The 18,083-nt window shown below is 40.0% G+C and overlaps 1 long non-coding RNA gene across 1 annotated transcript in view; it reads right to left on the minus strand.

Moving 5' to 3' along the window:
- Positions 1-3,255: 3,255 nt before the first annotated feature.
- Positions 3,256-18,083, minus strand: part of LOC127576739 (uncharacterized) — a 28,564-nt gene continuing 13,736 nt past the window's right edge. The window contains exons 2-5 of the long non-coding RNA XR_007957281.1: positions 18,017-18,075; positions 15,422-15,566; positions 13,351-13,440; positions 3,256-3,352 (exon numbers count right to left, since the gene is read on the minus strand). This is a non-coding gene — a long non-coding RNA (uncharacterized LOC127576739). The remainder of the gene's footprint in view (positions 3,353-13,350; positions 13,441-15,421; positions 15,567-18,016; positions 18,076-18,083) is intronic.

The raw sequence follows: 18,083 nt of genomic DNA on the forward strand, positions 1-18,083 counted from the left end.
AAGATGATAAGAGGCATACATCGAGTGGGCAGTCAGAGATTTTTTCCCAGGGTGAAAATGGCTAACATGAGGGGGCATAATTTTACAGTGATTGGAGGAAGGTATAAGGGGTGATGTCAGAGGTATGTTCTTTACACAGAGAGTGATGGGTGTGTGGAACGCACTGCTGACAGAGGTTGTGGGAGCAGATATGTAGTGACATTTAAGAGACTCTTAGGTAGCCACATGAATGATAGAGAAATTGAGGGCTATGTGGGAGGGAAGGGTTAGATAGATCTTAGAGCAGGGTAAAATGTTGGCACAACATCACGGACCAAAGGGCCTGTACTGTGCTGTAATATTCCATGTGTTCTCGGTTCCTGTTTTTAGGGTAGTTCCTTACAGTATCTACCTTATCACATCCCCTCAGAATGCTGCATGAGATACAAATTGGGTGTTCCAATTTTGAGAGATACTTTCAGCTCAATGTCCTTTCATCAGAGCTGTTAAAAGTTGACCTGAAACATTAATTTTGTTTCTCTTGCAACTCATGCTGTCTGACCTGCTGAGGATTCTCAGATTTTCTGTTTTATATTTCAGAGTTCCAGTTCATCATATATTGTTTCTCTATCAAGTTACTGTTAGAAGTTTAAAAGGCACTATTAAAACACATTGGGTGAATTTCTAGGACACATATCAAAGTTTCTTCAACTTTCAGGATGTGGTTCCACTGAGATCTGCACAGATCTCCCAGCAGGTAAACCCAAAGCTGGTTTAAGTTCAAGGCTACAGTGCCATCCTGCTCCCTAGCGAAGTGCCAGCGGTGGAACATCTTGGTGTATTGGTGAGCTCTTTGTGGAGTCCAACAGAGCAATACCTAAACTTCTACCGATTTCCCAGCTTTTGAGCTGGAAAATCAACCTGCTAAACACGTGTCATTTTAACTTGGCACGAGTATAGTGAGCCCATTGAAATAAGTGGGACAAATCAACTCCTGGGAGAAAGGAAAGTAGAATATTTTTATTTGATTTATTAAATTTAAATGCTTTGAATTGTTTGTGTGTATGCATGTGTGCAAGGGCATGTTCAGCCTTTTTTAACCTTTTTTTTACAATTTTAATGTTAATCTTAGTTACATTTCTTAATAGATCCTGATTGATGTTAAATGTTTGTGAGGCAGGGGGAGGTCCTGAACCGTCCTGGCCCATGCATCTTGTGTTTTATTTAACTAAGACCTGCATTCAAGATTATTTTAAGATATGTACATTAGTCGCATGTACATTGAAACACACAGTGAAATGCACCTTTTGCGTAGAGTGTTCTGGGGGCAGCCCACAAGTGTCGCCACACTTCCGACGCCAACATAGCATGCCCACAACTTCCTAACCCATATGTCTTTAGAATGTGGGAGGAAACTGGAGCACCCGGGGGAAACCCACGCAGGCACAGGGAGAACGTACAAACTCCTTACAGACAGTGGCCGGAATTGAACCCAGTTGCTGGCACTATAATAGTGTTATGCTAACTGTTACACTACTGTGCCTCCCCTCTACACTACCGTGCCTGCTGATTCATATTTCAACATGAATCGGGCTGAAATAAAGGCAGAACATGCTAGAACTGGAAACTTTAGAAAAACTCAAAATTCTGGAGTTCTCAGATGCCTGACAAAATCATTTTTGGGTAGGGATGTTGGAGATGGAGGGGTGGGGGGTGGTCCTTCTCATTCCACCAGTACTCATTTCTACTTCTATATGCTCCATACAGTTAAATATTATTTCTGGATCAAAGTTAACATTCTTGCCTCTGATTCAGAAAGTTATATCTTGAAGCCCTTTCCAAAGACTTGACCAAAGTTCAGGTTGGCATTTCAATGTAGAACTAAGGGAGTTTAAGGGAGTAGTGCACTATTAAACATGATACCTTTGAGATAATGGCAAACTAACATTCCTTCTGTTCTTTCAGGTGGATGTGAAATTTTTCACAGGAGTTTGAAGGAAGGTAGTGTTCCCCCGTTGCTCTGGCCAACAGACAATATTTAAAGCAGAGAGATAAGGTGGTCATTTATTTCATTGACATTTGTGGAATTTTGCTGTATGTGGGTTCACTGCTGTAGTTCTTTTACTTGAACATTGACTATACTTCTGGTACCTAAATGGCTTAGGATTATTCTAAAGTCATAAAAACTGCTATACCAACAGAAGATTTCTTTCCTTCCTCAGGTCTAATGCAGGATTTAAATGTCCTTGTTCTGCAATGAGAAATTCATGGCATCTACAGTCCCACAGTATATCCCGGATTCCTTGATATGGCAGATACCACCTTGTGACCATCTATCTCTGTGCATTTCAGTACCTTTTTTTCCAATTTCACAGCAAGTACTTTGTGTTGTACTTAGTTCTCTACATTTCTTTGTGTCCAGTTATAGCATACTAAATAAGTTATCACAAACCTATCCTAAATTTCTAGAACCACTACCATTGTAAATCTATTTTTAACAACTGAAAATTATATCTTAAGGTAGGAACTAAGGAGGGAATTCTATTTCTTTTATAAGATAAAATATCTTTATTAGTCGCATGTACATCAATACACACAGTGAAATGCACCTTTTGCGTAGAGTGTTCTGGGGGCAGCCCGCAAGTGTCGCCACGCTTCCGGCACCAACGTAGCATGCCCACAACTTCCTAATCCGTATGTCTTTGGAATGTGGGAGGAAACCGGAGCACCCGGAGGAAACCCATGTAGACACATGGGGAGAACATACAAACTCCTTACAGACAGCGGCCGGATTTGAACCCGGGTCGCTGGTGCTGTAATAGCATTACGCTAACTGCTACACTACCGTGCCTGATAAAGTATATAAAATATATTAAAAAATAGATAATACATATAAACTAGCACTGATAAAATCTATTTATACAATTATAATATTTGGTGTATCAAATGTTAAGGAGATTAAAAAATAGTAGTTCAATGTGAATGTGTAAAATGTAAATGTGTTAGGGCTATGCATTAAAGTAACCTCCCCATTTACACTGAGTGAAGTCAAAATAAAAATGTTCTTAATTACCCAATGTTAACTGCTAAATGCAAATCTCATCTTCTATAAGAAGGGGTGCATAATAGCCACCCCAGCAGCAGTTAAGAATCATTTCCACTCTCTGGTGTTTTGGAATATCATTTGTTCCATATTGGCTATTACCTGTCCTTGGACAAGATGTTGTGCTGAATTTACACTTATATTTAGAAACACACAACTGACAACTGGTGATAGGGATACTTAGCTTTATTAGAGACACAAGGGACTGCAGATGCTGGAATCTGGAGCAACAAACTATCTGCTGGAGGAACTCAGCAGGTCAAGCAGCATCTGTGGGAGGAGAGGAATAATCAACATTTTGGATCGGAACTCTGCATCAGGACCCAACATATAAACATTTACAGTTTGCACAGCATACTACCCATCAATGCATGAGCTCATAAGGTCATACAACACAGAAGCAAGCCCTTAGGCACACCATCGAATACCTATCGATACTAATCCCATTTATTAGCACTTGGTCTATAGCCTACTATGCCTTGGTGATTCAAGTGCCTGTCCAGATGCGTCTTAAATATTGTGAGAGTGTCGAGGCTTGTGGTTTCCCATTGTTCTCCGAGAACAAGACTCAGGACCTCTCTTTGCATTGTTAGACCTAGGGTCTCTCAGCAATCCCAGGTTCTTGTGCTGTCAAGGTTCGATAAGGAGTTAAATCCTGTTTCCAAGGTTCAACTTCTTCCATTTCCTTCTGTTCTCCTCTGATGAGGTGGTACCACATCAATAGTCCAATCCAGTTTTGAACCATTTTGGCCATCTTCATCCCATCATAGATTAACTATTAATTGCCACAGTATCACCTCCATTCTCTAACACCAATTGTGTAGTATCTTAGTTTTGGTACTGAGCCACTCAGATATAGAGGAATGAGAAATTCATTGCTCTTGACAGACATACAAGAACCTAGTTCTCCATGTAGGTCTGATGACTGGCCTCATTACTCAGGTATTTCTCTGCCTTAACCTAGGCTTCTTGTGTTCTCTTATTACCATTGTAACAACCAGCTCCTCTGCCTGCCATTGATGCCCAAAATGCCATTGAAGATGTCTCAGGGTGAATCCATTGTTTCATATTCTTGCCTCATTTCTTCCAATTTATCAGGTATCTGATATTTTTGGTCTTATTAAAGTGAGCTAACTTTCCAGTGTAGTACTGCCACTTAAAAGCTGAGAGGATGTCATATTGGGGTATTATCTCTTATCTCATGCCAGTCTGGTTCCAGCCTACAGTTCTGTTTATTTCACACAGTTTGAATTGCCACCAATGGCTTCTCAAAACAACTTGTGATTCAGAATCCTGTGATCAATCAATCCTGGACATTCATTCATTAAGTTGTTAGCAATATTTCTTATTAATATTTTCTTAACATTCTCAAAGAACTTTACCACGTTCCTATGTGGTGACCTCCAAAGGTTGGTTAAAAATGAAATCACTGTTCTGGGATGGTTGTTTTACTCACCTCACTACAACAAATTATATACAAAATAAACTGCTACCTATAATAGTAAGCAAGCTAATAATTAGTTTTTGGTGAGGCAGCTCCCTATTTTAAACTGAGTAACATCTTGAGAGGCAGAGATTCACAAGGAAAACACAGAGAGTGACATCTGCTGGTGAATTGATGCATTGAACCTTGACATTCCTAACTGGTTTCTCGTTACTTTTAAGGCAACTTTCTGATGACATTCCCATGCAACTATTCTTCAAGTATAAGTTTTGTACTGTGAAATTATGAATTGCTCATCTAGTAAGCATGTTGCTGGTTTTGATTGCACAATCCAACTTTTGTTTTCAGCATGCTTAAGGCAGACAATGGGAAGGGTGATCAATATGCTTGGTCTTCCATCTCTGATGCAACAAAATCCAAGATTAAATTGGTTTGAGCACCCTTTACCAAAGCATACCATGCAATATGTATTGTTATATAATTATTTTTGGCCTCCATTGTCGTGGATTTTATTTCTCCAATGCAACATAATGCCTATAAAAATACTTCTCTCTTATATCTAGTGCAAGATTGACTTAGTTCTTATCATCTGAATCAGAAATTTTCAGGTTTATGTTCCACTCCCGAACTTGAACACTTAAGCTATACAAGCAATTAAATACTACATTGAGTGAAGTGTATTGTTAGAGATGCACCCTTCAAATGAGATGTTATCTGAGACACCATATATGTCTTGTGTAACAGATTAGATTTAACTAACCTCATTGCAATATTTGAGGAACTGCATAAATTTTTGCCAAGATATTGGACATCCCCCATATTAGTGAGCTAAATGAGTGCCAAACCAAATACCACGAATTGAGATATCTTTGGTTTAGGAAGTTATTGTAATGGTTTAGTTGCTTTAAGAAGCATTAAACTTGATTGACCGTTTCACAGCTACAGATTTGAAATTAAATTGGGGGACATTGGTGTCTCCGGTGGTGCCTCAGTAACATGAACAGGATGTCAATTTTTTGAACGGTTTGGAGCAAATAACAGATCATTCAATCAGACCTGTGTACTAAGGTGCCATAAAATGCATTTTTTAAAAACAACAATGAATACATCCCAGTATTTGCAACACTAGAATTTAGGTTTGTTGCAAAAATATTTAGTTAAAATCTAAAACTAATTTGATATTTTAACAGATCTACAGCAATAACATTTCACTTTTCACATAATTCAGTTTTGTAAGTTTAGTCCAAAAAATTCTGTCTTACCCACAAATTTCAGCTCCAAACAGTTCAAAAAATTGACATCCTGTTCATGTAACTGAGGCACCAATGGAGTAAATAAATAATTGTGTCCTCAGAGAGATGACTCACCAACTGCAAACTGTAGCTTCATTCTCTGTCTTACCTATTGGATAGGCTGCCTTTATACTGCCTTACTATTCTGAGGTTAGAAGTTCATAATCAGTGACACCATATTTACACTACAGGTAAATCATTCCAAATCCACATTGCCACTGCCATTAGGAATATCATATAATGGGCCAACATTTCTCCACCATTGGAAAAAGAATGCTAAATAGGATACTGAGGGGTTGCTAGTAGGGGTGGGGGAACAAACATGTGTTAGTCGTGCGTAAGGCCCCATTACAGCAAAATTTAATTTAACACAAGACCTCATACAAGTTTGAATTTTTACTCTATGTATTTTTCCTAATTCAGTATCTATGACAACTCCAGTAGACTGGACTCTCAATTGCCATGAACTTCAGAGTGTGGCTCCCTCCTCAGTATCCAACTGCATACAATGTTCGAAGACCAAAGTCTCACCTATCTATTTCAATTGATATCTTTGCTTTTTTTGTCGGCCTTCCTTTAGGATCTGGCATAAACTATAAGCCATGAAACAGAATTAGCAAACAATTAGGCAAATGGCAACAATTACATATTGCAGAAAACCTTTCTGAGTCACTAACTACTTTTTCCAAAATGGAAGTCTCTCAACAGGTATGATGACTGATGATGATATGATAAAATGACAGAAATCCATGTGAAATTACATGTGAAATATCCATGGGTCTGGAAATTTCCAGTTTGGATAATTATCAGATTGGCTACCTGTTTCCTCCAAGGCATTCCATATGACACAAAGTGGGGAAAATTGTGTAAACAGTGAATGTCATACAGGAAATCAAGAAGCTACAGAGAGTAGTGGAGTCATCCAATTCCAACATGATTACAGCTCTCCCCACCATCAAGGACATCTACAAGAGGCGGTGTCTCAGGACAACCATCATCAGGGACCCTCACTATCGGACCATTCCTTCTTCTCAATGCTGCAATCAGGTAGGAGGTACAGCAGCCTGAAGACCCACACCTCAAGGTTCAACAACAGCTTCTTCCCCACTGCCATCAGGTTCCTGAACCAGCCTGAAATACCCTAACACTATCTTGGACTATATTTCTTTCTTTCTCCCTCAAATTGCACAAGCATCATTATGTTTATTTTGTTATGTAAGTTATGTATGATTCATGTTAATTTGTTTATGTTAACTTATGTTTGTGCTGCTGTGCTGCTGCTGCAAAATGCTAATTTTCATGGCATTTATATCTGTGAATGCAAGCCTATAATAATAAACTTGAACTTGAATCTGGCAGTTCAAGAGAGGTCACTGAATTTCTTTAGTTTTGCGTCACAATTGTCCAAATGGTGACTTGCATAGCTGGTTCTAAATTCTGTCTCCCATACAAACCGAATCATCCTCTTTTGACACTGTGTCCTCCATGGCAAAACAACTCTTTCAACCCAAACCTCATTGAGCAATACCTTCACAGATGCCACTGTGAATCTGCAAGATATTCCTGCTGAGGACACAGATACCTAGGAAGAAAAGTTGGTCCATTTGCATCTATTCAACTCTTCAAATGAAGCACTGCAGCAGGTTAAGAAAATGACTAACTACTGTCTCAACAGTAATTAGGGACTGGCAATAAATCCAGCTAGCAACAACCATATCCCAAACAATGATTGTTAAAAAAATACACAAATAGTTCTACCATTCATTAAATCACGAGTAAACTGTGACACAACTGCAAACTTTATGTCATATTCTTTGATACCTTTGGTTAATAAAAATCTTTATACCTCAGATGTTAAATTACAATTGACTGGGCAGGAATTCCCATTTGTGGAATAAAGTTCCCTAAACTTCAATTAACCTTCAGATGTAGTAGCATTTCAATATTTTGCTCCTGAAAAGCATGGTTCTAATTTTTATACTATGCCCAAGTCCTAAATTCCACGGTCAATGGAAATAATTTCTCTCTGACCATACAATGAGCTAATATTTTGAAAGCTTCAATATTTGATTGAGGTTTTCAAAATATTAGCTTATAGTATGGTCCTTAACCTTCTAAATTCCAAACAATACAACCCTTGATTGTAAGATCTTACCTTTAATTTAAGCCTTGAAATTCAGGTTTAATTCCAGTAAATACATGTTGTACTCGCTCCAAGCCCAAAATATCACAAAAATATGGTGTCTTGAATTGCTTACACTACCCTAGGAATGGTCTATCTATCCCTCTTACAGTACAGTGCAACTTCATCCCACTCGTGTTCCATTAGCAATTTTGATTATTTTCTTTACCTTTCTGTGATCTCTAAATGTACTCAAACATTAAACCTCTTTGGACCTCCAATTCTTCTAGTTTTTTGCCATTTAGAAAATACAGTGTTCTATCATTTTCACGTCTAAACGGCTGAGTTCACATGTGCCTGTAATGAAATCTAATGACTTTATTTACAGGTTTCAGTAACTTCCCACCTATAGATATTGGCCAAAGCAATGTATAATTCCTTGGTTTTCCTCTGAAGTTTTTAAGTAGTGAAACACCACCAATAATTTTCCGACCTAAAGGAAATGTTCTCAAATTAAGAGGAATTTGGAAGGTTATAGAAGATCTGCAATGATCTTGTCTACTCCCTTTAAAACTCTGGGATGGAAACCACCTGGCCTTGGAACTCTTCAGTGGCATTACTTTCATCATTGCTATTGTTCTGTTTATGTTAATTTTAGCGAGTTCCTGCCCTTAATTCAGTATGTGTTTCCTTCGATGTTCAACATGTTATCCTCTATTGTAAATATCAATGCAAAGCAATTATTCAACATTTCCACCATTTCCTTGTTTTCATTTAATAATACCATTATCAGTTTTCAAGAAACCACATTGTTCCTGACCAACCACTTTTTCCATCATGACTTTTTGTTTACTTTGATGTGTCTTGAAAGCTTTTCATACTCCTTTATTAAAGGAATGTACTCTTTGTTAAATCAACCTGTGTTGTTCCTCATATTTCTCCCAGTCATCACATTCTGTGCTAGATTTTGCCTTGTTAAATTTTGTATTGTCCTATACCTCTTTAGTTTCCATGGCTGTCATTTATTTTTGTCATCGAGATCACTTGCTCCTTAAGGGCATAAAGTAGTTTTGTCTCACACTGAATACTTTTCTATATATCTTCCACTGATCTTCTGTTAACAACAGTCTACAACAGTCTCTGCTTCATTGTATTGAAGCTAGGCTTAGCTAACTACAGAATAGAGCTTGGACTTGTGGGCCATTTTCAGAACAGAACAGTGTGCAATGCCAGTGATTTCAAATGGTGTACAATGATGTCACTTCTGTAAAATTCTATGGCATATATGAAGCCCACAAGAACACTGGAGCAGATCTTAACTAGAGAGTTGAGATCTGTTTTAGTGTTAGCTAAGGGCTCCACCTTACCTGAATTGCTACTGCAAGTCCAAGATATCCATCCATCCATCAAGTAGGTGGCTTCTTTAATATTCCATTGATAATGTTCATCACCCCTTCCCCTGCTATAGATGGCCTCAGTAATCCCCTCAATCATTTGGTCAACCCAACACTCCCAATAATCTGGTCAAGCTCCTATGAAAACCTACTTAACCATTCCCCACAGAAGTCATCTGCCTGACAAGTAGATGCAGCGTGTAGAAAGACTGTGAGAAAGGACAGGCAATCAGGGCAAAATTGCAGTCAGATGGATGGGCTGAAGTGTGTCTAGTTTAATGCAAGAAGTATCAGGAACAACGGTGATGAACTTAGAGCATGGGTAAGTACATGGAACTACAACGTTATGGCCATTACAGAGACTTGGCTGTTGCAAGGGCAGGAATGGCTGCTGGATATTCCGTGGTTTAGATGTTTCAAAAGGGACAGGGATGGAGGTAAAGGAGGTGGGGGAGTGGCTTTGCTGATCAGGAATGGTATCATAGCTGTAGAAAGGGAGGACGTCCTGGAGGGATCATCTACTGAGTCAGTGTGGGTGGAAGTCAGAAACAGGAAGGGAGTGATCACTCTATTGGGAGTTTTCTACAGACCCCTCACCCCCCCAATAGCAGCAGAGACACTGAGGAGCAGATCGGGAGGCAGATTTTGGAAAGGTGCAAAAATAACAGGGTTGTTGTCATGGGTGATTTCAACTTCCCTAATGTTGATTGGCACATCCTTGGTGTGAAGGGGATAGATGGGGCAGCATTTCTTAAGTGTGTCCAGGAAGGATTCCTGACAGACTATGTGGACAGGCCAGCTAGAGGAGAGGCCATACTGGACCTGGTACTAGGCAATGAGCCTGATCAGGTTTCAGATCTCTCGGTGAGAGAGCATTTTGGAGACAGTGACCATAACTCCTTGACATTTATAATAGCCTTGGAGAGGAATGGGAGCAGACGATATGGGAAAGTATTTAATTGGGGGAGGGGAATTATGATGCTATTAGGCAGGAACTTGGGAGCATAAATTGGGAATAGATGTTCTTGGAGAAGCGCACAATGGAAATGTGGAGGTTGCTTAAGGAGTACTTGTATGGGGTTCTGGATAGGTTTGTCCCATTGAGGCAGGGTAAGGATGGTAGAGTGAAGGAACTGTGGTTGACAAGAGATGTAGGATATCTTGTCAAGAGGAAGAAAGAAGCTTACCAAAGCTTTAGAAAGCAAGGATCAGACAGGGCTCTGGAGAGTTACAAGGTAGCCAGGAGGGAGCTTAAGAATGGACTTAGGAGAGCTAGAAGGGGGCATGACAAGGCCTTGGCTAGTAGGATTAAGGAAAACCCCAAGGTGTCCTACACATATGTGAAGAATAGGAGGATGACTAGAGTGAGGGTAGGACCAATCAGGGATAAAAGTGAAAACATATGCCTGGAGTCAAAAGAAGTAGGAGAGGTCCTTAATGAATACTTTGCTTCAGTATTCACCAGTGAGAGAGACCTTGACATTTGTGAGGATGGCGTACTATAGGCTGATACGCTAGAGCATGTCGACGTGAAGAGAGGATGTGCTGGAACTTTTGAGAAACATTAGGATAGATAAGTCACCGGGGCCGGATGGGATTTATCCAAGGTTATTATGGGACGCGAAGGAAGGGATTACTGTGCCTTTGGCGATGATCTTTACATCCTCACTAGCCACAGGAGTAGTGCCAGATGATTGGAGGGTGGCAAATGTTGTTCCTTTGTTCAAGAAAGGGAGTAGGGATAACCCTGGGAAATACAGACCAGTGAGTCTTGCTTCAGTGGTGGGCAAATTACTGGAGAAGATCCTTAAAAATGGGATTTATGAACATTTGAAGAAGCATAGGCTGATTAGGGACAGTCAGCATGGCTTTGTGAGGGGCAGGTCGTGCCTCATGAGCTTGATTGAATTCTTTGAGGATGGGACAAAGCACATTGATGAAGGTAAAGCAGTGGATGTGGTGTACATGGATTTTAGTAATGCGTTTGATAAGGTTCCTCATGGAAGGCTCATTCAGAAAGTCAAAAGGCATGGGATCCAAGGAAACTTGGCTGTGTGGATTCAGAATTGGCTCACCCACAGAACACAGAGGGTGGATTTAGATGGAGAGTATTCTGCCTGGAGGTCAGTGACCAGTGGTATTCTGCAGGGATCTGCCCTGGGACCCCTTTGTGATTTTTATAAATGACTTGGATGAGGATGTGAAAGGGTGGGTTAGCAAGTCTGTGGATGACACGAAGGTTGGTGGTGTTATGGATAGTATAGAAGGTTGCTGTAGATTACAACAGGACATTGATAGGATGCAGAGCTGGGCGGAGAAGTGGCAGATGGAGTTCAACCCAGAAAAGTGTGAAGTGATACACTTTGGAAGATTGAAGTTGAAGGCAGAATACAAGATTAATGGCAGGACTCTTAGCAGTGTGGAGGAACAGAGGGATCTTGGGGTCCATGTCCACAGATCCCTCAAGGTTGCCGCGCAGGTCGATAGGGTTGTTAAGAAGGCGTATGGTGTGTTGGCCTTCATTAGTCAGGGTATTGAGTTCAAGAGCCATGAGGTAATGTTGCAGCTCCATAGAACTCTGGGTAGACCACACTTGGAGTATTGTGTTCAGTTCTGGTCGCCTCATTATAGGAAGGATGTGGAAGTTTTAGAGAGGGTGCAGAGGAGATTTACCAGGATGCTGCCTGGATTGGAGAGCATGTCTTATGAGGATAGCTGGAGTGAGCTAGGATTTTTCACTTTGGAAAGAAGGAGGATGAGAGGTGACTTGATGGAGGTGTACAAGATAATAAGAGGCATAGATTGAGTGGGCAGTCAGAGACATTTTCCCAGGGTGAAAATGGCTAACATGAGGAGGCATAAGTTTAAGGTGACTGGAGGAATGTATGGAGGGGATGTCAGAGGTAAGTTTTTTTACACAGAGAGTGGTGGGTGTGTGGAACGCACTGCTGGCAGAGGTGGTGGAAGCAGATCCATTAGGGACATTTAAGAGACTCTTAGATAACCACATGAATGATAGAAAAATGGAGGGCTATGAGGGAGGGAAGGGTTAGATAGATCTTAGAGCAGGATAAAATGTTGGCACAACATCATGGGCCGAAGGGCCTGTACTGTGCTGTAATGTTCCGTGTTCTAAGACCCTTCCTCTCACCAATATTATCTGCAACATTTCTCCTGTGACCCCCCCCATCATTAAAACTACACTGCCTTTCCTACGTAGCTCTCTCCCTGCATTTATACCTTCTATAAAGTCAAAGTTGCTCTCAAGAAACCTGTACACAACTCCCAGCATAGACTTGTTACTCAATTATATAAACATTACAAAGAAAGCAAGAGTAGGCCAGTTGACCATTTGAGCCTGCTCCACCATTCTCTTTCTTTAAACCATATTCCTGCTCTCTGCCCATTCTCCTTGATGTTTTTTGTTTATCCACTGCTTACTTACCTCCTGTCACCATTGACTTGAGCTTATCTTTGATCCATAATGCTATTCCTCCTACTCTACTGTTTTCCCTTTCTTTTCTGTAGACCAAGTAACTTGGTATATTTCATTCCCAGTCCTGATTACTGCATACCATTATTAAAATTGGAACTGCAATTCATTCAGTTTGTTTCTTATACTCTATACTTTTGAGGAAAGAATACTTATTTGGACTGCATACCTAATCTGTCTGAGAGTATATGGTTGATTAGAACTATTGACTTAAGTAAGAAATAGCCTTCAAACCACTCCCATTGAAAGTCTATATTGTATTATAGAACCACAGTCTTTTATTGATAATTACAAGCAGCAATCATTTTTGATGGCTGCAGTAAACAGAGACCACTGTCTACTAGAATAGCAGCTGCAGCTGTGATGTTACACAGCTTGCAGTTATTTAACACAAATGGTCCTGGAAATTAATCACTGTACTTATACAGACAATGGTTCCTCAACATGCACACATATCCACCCAGATGAAAGGTTTCAACCCAAAACATCAACTGTCCATTTCCCTCCACAGATGCTGCCTGACCTGCTGTTCCTCCAGCTTTTTGTGTGTTACTCCAGATTCCAGCATCTGCGTTCTCTTGAGTCTGCACACGTACGTAGATGTATTTGTTCACTATTAGGGCAGAGCAAATATGACATGATTAGAAGATATTCTAGGGTTTTTGGCCAAATGTGCAGGAAACATAATGTGTCATGTTGACACAGATGATACAAAGGAATGACAACCTGTCATGTATTATCACTGTATCTAAAAGATGTAAAACTCAACATATTTTGATCTTCCCTGCACAAATGCCTGTACTGAGATTGATTGAATAAAGGCTCCAGATTTTGAGTGGCTCTTCAACCACCACGCTGGCCTTTCTAGTGTAATGTTTTATTCAAAGATGTCTTATTTTCTTTTGTGGCTCAATTTCTTTCTAAGTATTACTCCATAAGGATAGTTTCTGGTTATTCCTTTTCATTTGTTTTGGAACTATTATCTTAGTTAGGTTTTCCTCCTCAGCCCTCCCACCATCCTGTTAACTAGTTTAAAGTCCTCATAAACACTCTATGCATCCTTTCTGCGAGTAACTTAGTTCCAGATTTAGGTCAAGTCCATCCCAATAATAAAGCCTCTGTGTAGAAGCCAGTCATAAAGTTCCTTTCTGTGTCAGGGTTAGTTCTCCTTCTTCCACTTGTTTACCCTCTTAACCTGTTAAGTCTGTGTCACTCCTCACGTGGCTCAGGTAAAATCTAGATTATAATCTTTGAGATTCTGTTTGAATTTAGAACCTAGGTCCTGTACTTTTTTCAGAGAGAATCTCTCTTGGTTATGCTGTTGATCCCAACATGCACCACAACAAATGGATCCTCTCCTTCCTTATTCCCATAGTCATCGTCTATAGATGTGCATGCTTAAGGCACTCTTGCTATCCATAGAGTCCCACACATCATAATATGCCCTACTATGTCTTAGTCCACATTATTCACATCTGTTATTTATCTTTTAGGTATCAGCACCAAGCACTAAAACACCAGGAAAAAATTAAATGCATACAGTGACAAGCTTACATGAACCACTGTAACATACAATCTGCTGGAAAAACTCAGTGGGTTTAGCAACATCTTCGTGAGGAAAGGAATTGTCGACATTTGGGTCGAAACCCTGAATTATGACCTCTCTCTCCTTGTCTGCCTGCATCCTGCCACTGTCTTCCAATTCCACCCCCACTCACCTACCCTACCTGGCACTTCCTGCCTGTCATCTTACTCCCCTCCTCAGTCCACCAATCACCTTGGAATCCCTTCGCGCCACTCCCCTCCTTCTCTTTATACTGGCCATTTCACCTCTCCAAATTCCTTTCCTCCCACATATGCTGCTTGACCTGCTGAATTCTTCCAGCAGATTGCTTGTTGCTCCAGATTCCAGCACCTGCAGTCTCGTGCTTCAATGGACCACTGCAAGCCTTGAAGACAACAAAGGAACTCTATTTGCCCTCTCTGCACTGAATTCCCACTCTTACCTAATTTAACTTTACAACATGTATACAAAGAGCTCTATTTAAGTGCCACCAGCACTACTCTGCTCCATCAACTATCTGAATAGCTGTGCTTTCTGGCCCTGCAAGAGTAATGACCTGTTTTAACAGGCTGCAGCTTTCTTAAAGACTCAATCACCATTGTCTTCCCAACTCACTAGTGGTGGCAACACTGTCAGTTACAACTGAGCCTACATACCCAAATAATTTCTCTGAGAAAAGTTCACCAGGTCAGTGGAGAAGTCACAGGAACAGACTGATGTCCTGATCCACAGGTAACTGGTCAGCAGCAAGTCAATTTTGCTAAAAATGTTCAAATACTAACTGGCACAAAGGACATTTAATCAGAAACAGAATCAGATTTATTATCACTGACTTATGTGACATGAACTTTGTTGTTCTGCAGCAGGAACACACTGCAAAGACATTAAATTATTATAAATTACAAAAATAAATAAATAGTGCAAAAAAAAGGAATAACGAGGTAGTGGTCATGGACCGTTCAGAAATCTGACAGTGGAGGGAAAGAGGCTGTTCCTGAATCGTTGAATGTGAGCCTTCGGGCTCCTGTACCTCCTCCCCGATGACAGTAATGTGCGGAAGGCATGTCCTGGATGGTGAGGGTTCCTAGTGATGGATGCCACCTTCTTGCGACACCACTTCTTGAAGATGTCCCCGATGGTAGGGAGGGTTGTGCCCGTGATGGAGCTGGTTGAGTCTGTAATTTAAACATTTATTTTATCATTAAATCTTAAATACAGGCACAAATCTAACATTCCATCAAACAAACACCAGAGAACAGCTGCATTCATATTCTAAGGCTATGAATCCTCTTTCAAATAGTTCATTCAAGTCTGGGTAATATTTGCATTTAATTACCACGTTGCCAATTCTCTGCTAAAACTCCCAATTATTAGCAGCTGATGAATGAGATGTGTTGTGAGAGGGAGGGGATTGGTGGGGGGGAGGTGGGGAAGTGATCACAAGTAGATTGAGACTGCATTGGCAGTGACCTTCTCAAAAATTGTGATAACCAGATGGAAAATTTTACAAACCGCTTTGGGGCAATCTCCTGAAGACCCTTTAAGAACAGTTAGTTACTCAGTTCAACACTTGGTTCCCCCCCAAATTCAAATAAAAATAATAATCGGGATCCTTCTTATCAGATTTAGGCAGGAACATTGGGTACTCAATTTAAGGCCTTATTGAAAATTAATTCCAGCAGATTATGGGCATCAAAGGAATTTCCATGGTTCTTCTCAAATGTTCTACCATTCACTCATTTATTAATCAAGAAATGGGGAAGCGGAAGTTAAAAGTTATCCCTAAAATCTGAAATAACTCATATAATTTCTATTTTATTTGTTTGTACAGCACTCGTATTAAAGTACCCTATTTACTTTTGAAATGGTCAATGACTCCAACATCTGTGTAAACATTTCCTCCTTTGGCACACATTCGAACTACAATGCAGTTATATGCTTCCCCTTTTGAGCCCATTAAAATTATTTTGTAGGCTCCAACTCACTGACTTCTTTACCACCCACTGCTAATTTACAAGCTCCTTCCTTGGAATAGTTAAATTTACACTTAGTTTCACTGAATTCTAGGCCTCTTCAACTGTGCAATTCTTCATCAGTAATGGCATGTTCGTGTACTATTCCTGCATTTGCAGCAATCTCTGCTTTCTACTAATTTAAGAATAATTGGCTCACTGAAACAAAATTTTGTCCGCCACGGCTGCGTATGTTAAGTGATGTGGCAGAAGGCAAAGAAGGTGCTCCATATAGGATACAACTGGGAACTCTTAATAAGGCCTGCCTGATGAATTACAGGCGTTTTCATAAAATTAACAACTGGTTCTGTAAAAAAAAAATCCCAGTTGGCTTCATAAAAGTTAAAGACAAGTACTTGTGAAAGTTATATGGAAAAGTTCTGTCTATGTACAGAAACATTATGGATCTTAAAAGAAGCTGGAGCTTCAAACTCTGTGAGCTATTTCATCCAACAACAAGATACACATACTGAAGTTCACATGGCAAAGTAGGCTAATAATCTGAATAGAGACTGGGTTATAGTGAGAATCAAATCCACAGGTAGATTAATCTTTAACTACATCACATAGCGTCAGTTCTGGCTGCTAGATCAGAATCAGCTCCCCATGTCACATCATTTACATATGTTGGTCTCACCAAAAAGCAGTTGGAATAAGCCAATTTTATATCCAGTACTGTGTTCAGTAAAACGTTCATTCCAGATTACAGCAGGATGCAAATTGTCTTTGCTTACTGAAGCTGTTTAGATTTAGCATTAGTAATTACAGTTTCCGAGGTTAGTATAATTGCAGGTTGGTGCTTTTGCTGCCAGTTCAAAACATCAAAGACTGATGAAGAACCAATTAAGTTAAACATGAAGTAAAATACTAGAAGGCACAATGGCTTGCAATTAACAATAACAACACCCTAGCATTAACATGAAGCACTATTTTGCCAAGGTTCATATTTAGTGAACCTTTCTCAAGTTTTAGAGGGCATCCTACGTTGGACAAGAGCCTTGCATACAGTGGAAACGACTGGATCATTAACAAACTTTACTGAAGGAAATCTATCATCGTTACCTCTCATTTATATGTGACTCTAGACCAATCTTAACTGTCCTCTGAAATATGAACCACTGAGTTCAGGAAATGGAACAGGATATGAATGCTGGATTTACCAGTGATACAATGTTCTGTGAATTAATAAACTAAACATTGTTTTCAAACCTCTACATAGCCTTGCTATATTCTTTGTTTGAAATCTCCTCCAGCCCCACAACTCTCCAAGATATTAGCAGCTTCCAAATTCTGGCCTCTTGGTCATCTCTAATTTAGTCAAAATGAACCCAATTTAATTACCATTTGTTAACTATATCCTTTCCATGGGTCAGCAGGTTTCTAACTTCCAGACGTGTGCACTGCACAAACTGAAGGTCAGATGTCAGTGCCCCAATAGTGTCCAACATAGTTAAGCTCCACAAACATGGGTAGATACCTGTGGCACCATTTTGGAGATCCAAAGGCATAGCACCAATAAAATGGTGAAAACAATCCAAATTTAATGCTGTTTGTGTTTAGTGACAATGTTCAACAATAATTTGAGCAATTTCTAGAAATTCAAAATACACTACCATGTGGTGTTGTTAAAGGTGCAGCAATGCCCTTTACTGGTCAGTGATCCAGTCAACACCTGAAATT

The sequence above is a fragment of the Pristis pectinata genome, chromosome 12 (genome assembly GCF_009764475.1).
Source record: "Pristis pectinata isolate sPriPec2 chromosome 12, sPriPec2.1.pri, whole genome shotgun sequence".
Classification (NCBI taxonomy): Eukaryota; Metazoa; Chordata; class Chondrichthyes; order Rhinopristiformes; family Pristidae; genus Pristis; species Pristis pectinata.